The sequence below is a fragment of the Xenopus laevis genome, chromosome 4S (assembly GCF_017654675.1).
Source record: "Xenopus laevis strain J_2021 chromosome 4S, Xenopus_laevis_v10.1, whole genome shotgun sequence".
Taxonomy (NCBI): Eukaryota; Metazoa; Chordata; class Amphibia; order Anura; family Pipidae; genus Xenopus; species Xenopus laevis.
The window spans coordinates 8,673,132-8,682,767 of NC_054378.1; the positions used below are offsets into that span (position 1 = coordinate 8,673,132).

The 9,636-nt window shown below is 40.4% G+C and overlaps 1 long non-coding RNA gene across 1 annotated transcript; it reads right to left on the reverse strand.

The window, feature by feature from the left end:
• Positions 1-714: 714 nt before the first annotated feature.
• Positions 715-7,427, reverse strand: LOC121393170. The gene is made up of 3 exons (XR_005960791.1): positions 6,380-7,427; positions 2,783-2,895; positions 715-2,014 (listed from the first exon to the last, which is right to left on the reverse strand). It is a non-coding gene; the product is annotated as an uncharacterized LOC121393170 (long non-coding RNA).
• Positions 7,428-9,636: the final 2,209 nt, after the last annotated feature.

Genomic DNA, 9,636 nt, shown 5'->3' on the forward strand with positions numbered 1-9,636 from the left:
GGATACCACAAGGGTAATCAATACCCAATTAAACTCTGTATTCCATAGAGACTTCCTTATGGTAAGTTGTATTTTTGGAAAAAAAAATGCATTCCATGAATGGTGCAAACACATGGTGCAAGATGGTTGGTGTTTTGGGGAAAAAATTGGCAAAGCCTTGTTCCATGGGTATGCTCAAGCTCAGTAGTTGAGAGCTATAAACACTTGATCAAAAGTGTTCAAAAATTCAACTGGCTAATAGGAGGAGTCCCACCTGCCGCACAATGGCTCAAGGGCCCAATTGTAGGAACAGGAGCAATTGGTCATCTAAGGGGCACATTTACTAAGCTCCAGTGAAGGATTCAAAGTAAAAAAACTTCGAATTTGGAAGGTTTTTTTTGGGTACTTCGTCCGTCGAATAGGCTACTTCGACCTTTGACTACGACTCGAACGATTCGAAGTAAAAATCGCTCGACTATTTGACCATTCGATAGTTTCTAGTACTGTCTCTTTAAAAAAAACTTTGACTACCTACTTCGCCACTTTAAACCTACCGAGCTACAATGTTAGCCTATGGGGACCTTCCCCATAAATTTTCTAAGCTATTTCTGATCAAAAAAAAATCTTTCGATTGATGGATTAAAATCCTTCAAATCGTTTGATTTGAACGATTTTTACTTCAATCGATCGAAGTATTTGCTATAAATCCTTCGACTTTGATATTTTTCTATAGGATTCTACTTCAAGGGTCGAATATCGAGGGTTAATTAACCCTTGATATTCAACCCTTAGTAAATGTGCCCCTAAGCGTATGACAATAGTCTCTGGCCCACTACGGCACATCAATCTGCCTGGATGTAGGCACCTTCATAATATATCCACAGAGCACACTGTAATGCAATGAAGGCTACAAGTTAGATGTCGGAGTGTGGTGTTACCTTGCAGAGATAACAAAAAACTACTGATAGGTATCAAGATCTTCTAAACCGTGTTTACTTTATATATTATCTATTATTTCACCTAGAACGTGGCTCTCCGTGTTATTGTGGCTTCCAGCCGGCACATGGGCTCAATTGTACTTATTTGTTTGACATCATTAATCTTACAATTATATATTGCAGAAAATGCTCACTGTTGATAAAAAGGAAGATCCCTGATCCAGAATAAAAGCATTACTCAGCATTTTTTTGTGGGACCAATCGGTACAGTCACTCAGTAGAAGACATAATTGGTCCATGCTCCTACAACTGTGCATTATTCTACAAACATACTTGAATTGCCATTACTTGTAGAAAGCAAAATTATGTTTGTGCCATCTTCAAGAAGGTTTCCTTTGCACCCACTGTGGTTCATTCTTTTATGTTTAAACAGAGGATTCTAGTACAACAGATTCCTGCAGGAGACTTCCTGAATGTCAAAACACCATGGAATCCTACAGGAGACTTCCTGAATGTCAAAACACAATGGAATCCTGCAGGAGACTTCCTGAATGTCAAAACACCATGGAATCCTGCAGGAGACTTCCTGAATGTCAAAACACCATGGAATCCTGCAGGAGACTTCCTGAATGTCAAAACACCATGGAATCCTGCAGGAGACTTCCTGAATGTCAAAACACCATGGAATCCTGCAGGAGACTTCCTGAATGTCAAAACACCATGGAATCCTGCAGGAGACTTCCTGAATATCAAAACACAATGGAACCCTGGACAGAAATGTTTTATCCTGCCAGATATGTACCTTATGTTTAGATGAATTTAATCTCAAAGTAGAACAGGAATGGCACACCATGTTAACTCTGGGATAGATCTCAGAGTTGGCATAGCTTAATTTGTACAACACAATTGTTCTTTTCTAGTTTAATATTAAACCCAATTTTACACTGTTTGTTATTCTGGGAATTCTGCCCCACTCTCATGGATCTTTAGGGGCTGTTCTTTTCTTCCCACCTTGGTTTTCACGCCCAAGGCGCCTGCCAAAACACTTTTGGGTAGAGGTCTCCAAACTCAATTATCTTCGCTTCTTGTAGTCCCTGCTGGAAGGAGATGGAAATACTTTCTGTGTAAATTTGCAAGCCTTTATGAAAATGGAAAATGAATTGTACGTTTGGCCGCGTCAATAACCAAAACCAAACATATTTGGCACATTAAGAAAGAAGAGATCACTTTTAATGTGATGTAGGAATCGCAATGAAGCCTTCTATTTCTGTTTTCTGTGGTTTTGAATCATTTACCTATTATTATCATGTTTATCACATTATATAAAGCACCAACATATTCTGCAGAGCTGTACAATAAAAGGGCATTTGCATTGAAAGTATATACAAATAGTAATTTATGCAGCATTTTATATGTTTGATTTGACATGTTTAAGGAAAACTAAACACATTTTTTTACAAAATAGGGTCCCTGAAAAGGCCTTCATCCACACCGACTTCATCCAGACTGCCAAAAAGGTGCCACTGTTCCTTGTATGTGAAGAGCAGAAGTACACAACAGATTTAGAAGATGGCACATAAGGCTATCACATCCTACTTGAGGCTCCAAAGAACTGGGTGCACTGAAAGATACCTTGGTCTTGCCTTTCAGTGCTCCAGCCTGGGATCACCAAGATGGAGCCTCTAACAGGATGCGCAGGAATGAGGGCCCCTTCTGGGAGTCTAGGGACTGTGGTTGGAGTCTGTGCAGAGGCTTTGTGTGAAAATGGGGATAGTTCTCTTTTAAGGGATATAAAGTTCCATCTGTGCAGTTCATGGTGCCCAAAAGAGATGTGATTGAGTAATAATTTACTACTTGAACCTTACCTGCCACTCTCTGCACTCTTGGTGCTTTGCAGTCGAGGGAGATATCCTGCCGCACGCGTTTCGCAGTTGGAAGCGTAACGCTATCTTCTTTCATGGCTCTGTTACCTGCAAGGCTAAGTGCATGTAAAGTACATTTACTTTAGGTTACAACATGATTAGCTTAAACATGGCAGCAATAAATAAATAGATCACAAACAACATTACATATAAACACACACACAGACGCTTTCAACATTTTAAAGTGACAATTATTGTACATTTATGTCAATAAAACTGTTCGGGTATGGGATCTATTATCCTGAAAGTGTTTCTGATGATGATTTGTATACTTGTACTGTTACTGTCCATTATTTATGGTTTAGCTAATGGCTGCCAAGGCTGACTACATTCTCTAGCATTGTGTATATTTATACATATGAATTCCTAGATATACATTACAAATAGACAATAACAGAAGGCTTATCCAGGGACTTGTTATGATTGTCACATTGCAATTAGGAGGAAATTTTCCTCCGGCTGAGATATATTATGCTGCCCACACTTGTCCTCTTAGGTTAACTTGTAAAGTGAAGTGCAGAGTGTTTGAGCCTCCAACACAACCGGCCTCTGGAGTGATTGGATCAAACTCAATCAGCCAAAATGAAAACCCACATAATGCAATGTTGCAGTTTGGGATGTATGGAGTCATCCACTTCAAACAACTGTCAGATCTGCCGTCTACTTCTGTAGACGGTTATCTACTCCGCTTGGGCAGTTGGCCTGAACTTAAAAATATCTGTGGGAGTAATTAATTTTTATAAAACCAACATGGCAACAAATGAATGGTGAAATCCTTTTTTCAACCAAGCGCTGGCTTTGTAAACTTTAGAGAACATTTAAGAGATCCGTTGTTTAATGGGTAACTAAATCTATGCACGTCGTCTACGAAGCTTCTCATTCTTTCAAGTCTTGATTATACAGAATCTAATGGAGAGAAGTCTAAAGCAACTGGACTTCTTCTTGAAAATGTTTCACTACTTGTCCGAGAGTACTTCAGTTCAAGTCCAGTTGTTTTAGACTTTTCTTCCCTAGATTCTGTAAATTTTGATGAAAATGACCTAGAAGCAATAGAAAATATGATTGATATGAGGCCATTTGCTCAGCATGAGAACAAGTTTCATATTTAAGAGATTGTACTGGTAACACCCCACCTTGCACAATGTTGAGGAGAAGCCTCATAAGGTTTCTCCTTTTCTTGGCTCCATGTTTCTATGGAAACATGGAAGCTTTCTCCTTTTGTTGGCTCCATGTCTCCATGGTAATGGTCCATCTATAGGCTGCTCATTACATATGTAACTGACAAATCGATTATTAATGCTCAGCCTTATGTCAAATCCAGGGAATCCCTGTCTTAATCTTAGGATTCCTTGCCCTTCTGAGTGATGTATTTCTATGGTTACCAGCCCACACCGGCTGCTCATTAACTGGACAATGATGAAACAGACTATCAATGTGTTGACGTCATGCACGGGGGACCCTTACACTATCGTAGTCTTTCATGAATTCCCTTGATACAGCTGCCTGTGTTTTATCTTAGTCTCTTGACAACAAAAATCCTCTTGAATTCTCCTACAGGGGTGAGTACAAGTCTAAGTGATACTTTATTTAACTTGTGTTGATTAGTATGGTCTAGGAGCATTCACTATGCTTTGTTTAATGATACCAGGGCACGGAAATGTATGGATCATACATCACCGCATTCATTGCAAAAAGCCAGAGCACAGCTCATGCATAAAAATACTACTGCATAGCGCATGTTATCTATGTCCTTATGTTTTCAGGGAAATCCTACATACACAAATGTAATCATCTAGCTTTCCTTATTTAACATTCGTGTCCCAGAAGTCTCGGATGTTCCTTATTTTCCACTTAGTTAGTAAATAGAACAGCTACAGCTTCTTAAAGCTAAAATACACATTCTAGAATGTTAACTTTCACCACTTGCCTCCCAGCATTGAGTAACCCTGAACAGAAACATCTCCAGGCTTACACGTCTAACTAAGTGGGCAGCTGACTGCACTATGCATGAGGCCAACAACCTCCTTCACCTTATACCTGGTTGGGTATTATCTATACAACAGAACCCCCATTTTACTTTTCAGGGGACCAGAAAAAAATGGTGTAAAATTCAGGAAAATGTAAAATCAGTGAAATGTATAATGCAGAATATATAGGTGGCACCACAAAACAACAAAACGAGGGAAAACTTAAAATCAGGGGGATGTAAAATGGGGGTTCTACTGTATATAACTTGAATATCCCTTCAGGCACAGACCAAATTGAATATCAACCACTGCTCTAAATTAATGCAGCTACAATACTAGACATTACGGGGCAAATTCACTAAAGCGCGAAGTGGCTAACGCTAGCGCAAATTCACCAGCGTGACGTTACTTCGCCGATTTACTAACGGATGCTGACGTAAATTCGCTAGCGAAGTGGACCTACTCTAGCGCTACTTCGCACCCTTACGCCAGGCGAAGTTGCGCTATGGTGAAGGATTGTGACTACGCTAATTCACTAACTTGCGGATTTTCATGAACGTCAACTCTTGCGCCAGACTTGCCTTTGCCAACTGAGACCAGGCGAAGTGCAATAGAGTAGATAGGGCTTGCTTCAAAAAAAGTTGAAATTTTTTCTAAGTCCCAAAAAACGCTGGCATCTTTTACTTTTTTAAGGGTGATAGGCTGAAAAAGATTGTACATTTTTTTGGGGGTACCCTCCTCCCCCCCTACATTTCCTAACATATGGCACCTAAACTATACAGTGGGCACATGTATAGGGCAAAATAACAACTTTATTTTATTTTATGAAGCTTTCCCGGGCTTGTGTAGTGTAATGTATTTGCTGCTACATATTCGTCCATTCAACTTTAACTTGGCGCCATATGCAAATTAGGCATCGCTAGCATAACTTCGCTTTGCTTGATGAATTAACGCTAGCGCAAATTCGCTACTGTTCGCCTCCCTGAGCGCAACTTCGGATTTTAGTGAATTTGCGGCCCCCTGGCGAAACTTTGCTAGCGCATATTGGCTGCTTAGTGAATTTGCCCCTAAGGTTGGTTAAAACTGCCCTCAAACCTCCTCCTGTCCTCTTTTGCCTTAATTATCTACAAGAGTGTCCGTTATGTTGTTATGGGCACCACAAGTATTGGCGGGATTTACTGGAATACCAGAACGAATTATATCAGCATTTGAACTCTTGTTAGCCTAGTTTGAGTTTGAGCATGCTCCTTTGATTGGCTGGGTTTAAAATTGACATATCCTCATTAAAGTCAATCTCACCAAAACTCTCTTGAACATGAAAGGGACAAAAACATAACAAACAAACATAAAAAAGGATAAGAATTTGATTTTTATTTTCCTGATCCCAACATGGCATAAGCACTCCCATGAGTTTGAATGACTTCTACTGCCCCGTTATTCCAAGCCTTTTCAATGGACTCATCCCTGTTCCCCTCAACAGGAAATAATGTCAGTGCCTTACAGTAGGGAAACCCTTCTATTCATGGCGATATCTACTCCATTGTGGCACTTCATAATATTCTTACAGTCCTACCTTAACAACTTCCTTTTTCTTTCAGCTGCCGTTGTCATTGCCATATAGGATGGTTTTGAAGAGGGTTTACTCAGCATAGGCTAAAGCCCAAGTCTACAGAGAGAAACAAAAATAACAGGAGACCGTAAGACCTTGCAAGATGGGTTACAGTCTAAAGCTCCAGAACTGCATTATAGTGCAAAATGCAATTTAAATAAAGGGTCTGCTATGAATAGATTTCAAACTGCGTACGTATTGGTGAGAGAATGTAATGTGCTTGTCATTTTTTAAGACTGTAGCCTGTACCCCTACATACAGGGTTACCAACAACCACCATTAATAATAGATGTTCGTGCACTGAAACCTATGTAGTTTTTCCTTAGGTGGCATATTAGATAACTAAACAGTGGTAACTGGCAGCCCTACCTACATATTTATTGAAATATGGCAGTGCAGTATTAAAAATGGCTTCTTTTGTAAAGGGAACAGCGATGGTAGCCTGAAGTCTTGACTAAAGATGCTAACAAAAGCCAAGGAGTAGTAACATTGGCTGCAGAGTGATGTTAATTAGAAATTGCATCAAGGTGTCTCAACCTTGGTAAGATCAGAATGCCAGTTGCCCATTGGAGTTCATCACACAAATATACTGGATATCTGCCCAGTTAACCCTGCACACATTTAGACTGATAGATTTATGGAACAGCCAATGACCATTACACATACACAGCACTGGGTCTACTTTTTTACTCTGAATGTTCAAATTTAGTTCAAGAGGTTAGACAAAGCTGGCCATACAGGGCAAGACTTGGTCATCTGGGGAGGTCACCAATGGGATGAATCTATTGTGCAATCTGCACATCCAAATTCTGGGTCATATTGATCAGCCCTGAGTGTTCTGCCCTCTGCCGACAACAAAAATGATGTGCCAAGCTCTTGCTTAACCTGGTCCAGGTTCATAATTTGAGCCAATAAGTAGAAAAAACTGTCCCAAGTGAGAGAATGACAGTTGAGTTCATGTTTGTTTCTCTAGACTTTTTGAAGCAATCCCTATCTACTCTATTGCGCTTCGCCTGGTCTAAGGTGGCGAAGGAAGTTTATCGTAAAAGGTAGCGTTCAGTACACTGTGCGCGTTAGTGAATTTGCGTAGTTACGTCACTAGCGAAACTTCGCCAGGCGTAAGGGTGCGAACGAACACTAGTGAAACTACGCCAGCGTTCGTTAGTGAATTTGCGCAGTAACGAAAATGCCAAACACTAGCGAAGTAACGCTAGCGTTCGGCGCTTCGGCGCTTAGTGAATTTGCCCCAGAGTCCTTTCTTGCTCCTACACACGGGATTTTGGCCACTTGCTTAAGAATGGTGACTGTATTATGACTGATTTCTGGAGTATATACGATTGGAGAAAGTTCATCACTGATCGAATCATCTTGCTGAAGACTTTTCGTAGACAAGGGCGAATCCATTAACTTCCGCCGGGTTCTTTTATGAGGTGGCACAACGTTTCAGGGTTTCTGTGGATCATTGTCTTTAAACTCCTCTTACTGCGAACCTACAAAAAAATAAATAAATACATAAATAGCAATTTACTTTGCAGAAGAAAATGATTTTGAAAAACAACGGGGAGAAACACGCATAGAATTTTGCATAGGGTGGGATGTAAATATCAATCCTGAGCAGGCACAGAATCTGCACGATAGAAAACACGTGTGGAAAAATGAATTGGCCAAGAAATAAGCCAGTAGGGTTAAACTGTAGAACGATCAAGTACAAAAAGTATAGTATTACGTTCAGTTATCAGGCCACATTTCACTGACTAAATCAAGATGATCAAAACCAGACTTTGTGGCTTTCAATGTAACACTTTTCAAGTGATCCCTATAGGTTTTGTTACAGGGTCGCGCATGAGGCTGCACGAAACTTGGCGACAACGATATCATTTGAACACTATGAAAATATCAACTGGTGGTTACAGGTATAAGAAGGCTTGTCCTATGTCTGGAGTATGACAATAGCATCGCTAGGTGGAGGCTGATGAAAGTGAAGGTCAAATCAAAGCACTTTAGCAGCAAAGCACCATTTGGCCAACATTGGCAAGATCCCCTTTTACAGTTTGGCTTCATGGATGTAGGGTTGGTTTCAGAACACCAATAGGTAAGTATACAGTGGCCAACATTGCCTCCCTAGAAATCCTATAGACATTGATGGTCCCATTGAACGGCAACAACACATCTGCCCAACCCTGCCACTTGTCTGCCAGGCCACACCTTCTTCTGACTACATGAGATGAATTATAACAAAACCCTGTAGCTTAATATCTGCAGTGCAAACATGGGAGTGTTAGTGGCAGCCACATTAAAGGACCAGTAACCAACATTTTTTTTTTAAAAAAAAACTGTGTTAGTATACATTGCAAAAAAAACCCCCCCAAATCGCAAAGTCTTTATTAAGAAATAACTTACCAAAACTCCGCTTGTGCTCCTCTTCAGAAAACGCTGTTGGTTTCTCCTCCCTGGCTATCTCTTATAAGGAAGGCAGGGAGGAGAAATTGAGCGCTGCATGATGGATCACCCGATCAAACTATAGCAGTACTTATCTGTTATCTACTGTGTATCCTGTGCTTGAATGGCTGCCCCCATGGCTACACAGCAGCTTGTTTATATAAACTATAGTAGTACTTATCTGTTATCTACTGTGTATCCTGTGCTTGAATGGCTGCCCCCATGGCTACACAGCAGCTTGTTTATATAAACTATAGTAGTACTTATCTGTTATCTACTGTGTATCCTGTGCTTGAATGGCTGCCCCCATGGCTACACAGCAGCTTGTTTATATAAACTATAGTAGTACTTATCTGTTATCTACTGTGTATCCTGTGCTTGAATGGCTGCCCCCATGGCTACACAGCAGCTTGTTTATATAAACTATAGTAGTACTTATCTGTTATCTACTGTGTATCCTGTGCTTGAATGGCTGCCCCCATGGCTACACAGCAGCTTGTTTATTTAAACTATAGTAGTACTTATCTGTTATCTACTGTGTGTCCTGTGCTTGAATGGCTGTCCCCATGGCTACACAGCAGCTTGTTTATATAAACTATAGTAGTACTTATCTGTTATCTACTGTGTATCCTGTGCTTGAATGGCTGCCCCCATGGCTACACAGCAGCTTGTTTATATAAACTATAGTAGTACTTATCTGTTATCTACTGTGTATCCTGTGCTGAATGGCTGCCCCCATGGCTACACAGCAGCTTGTTTATATAAACTATAGTAGTACTTAT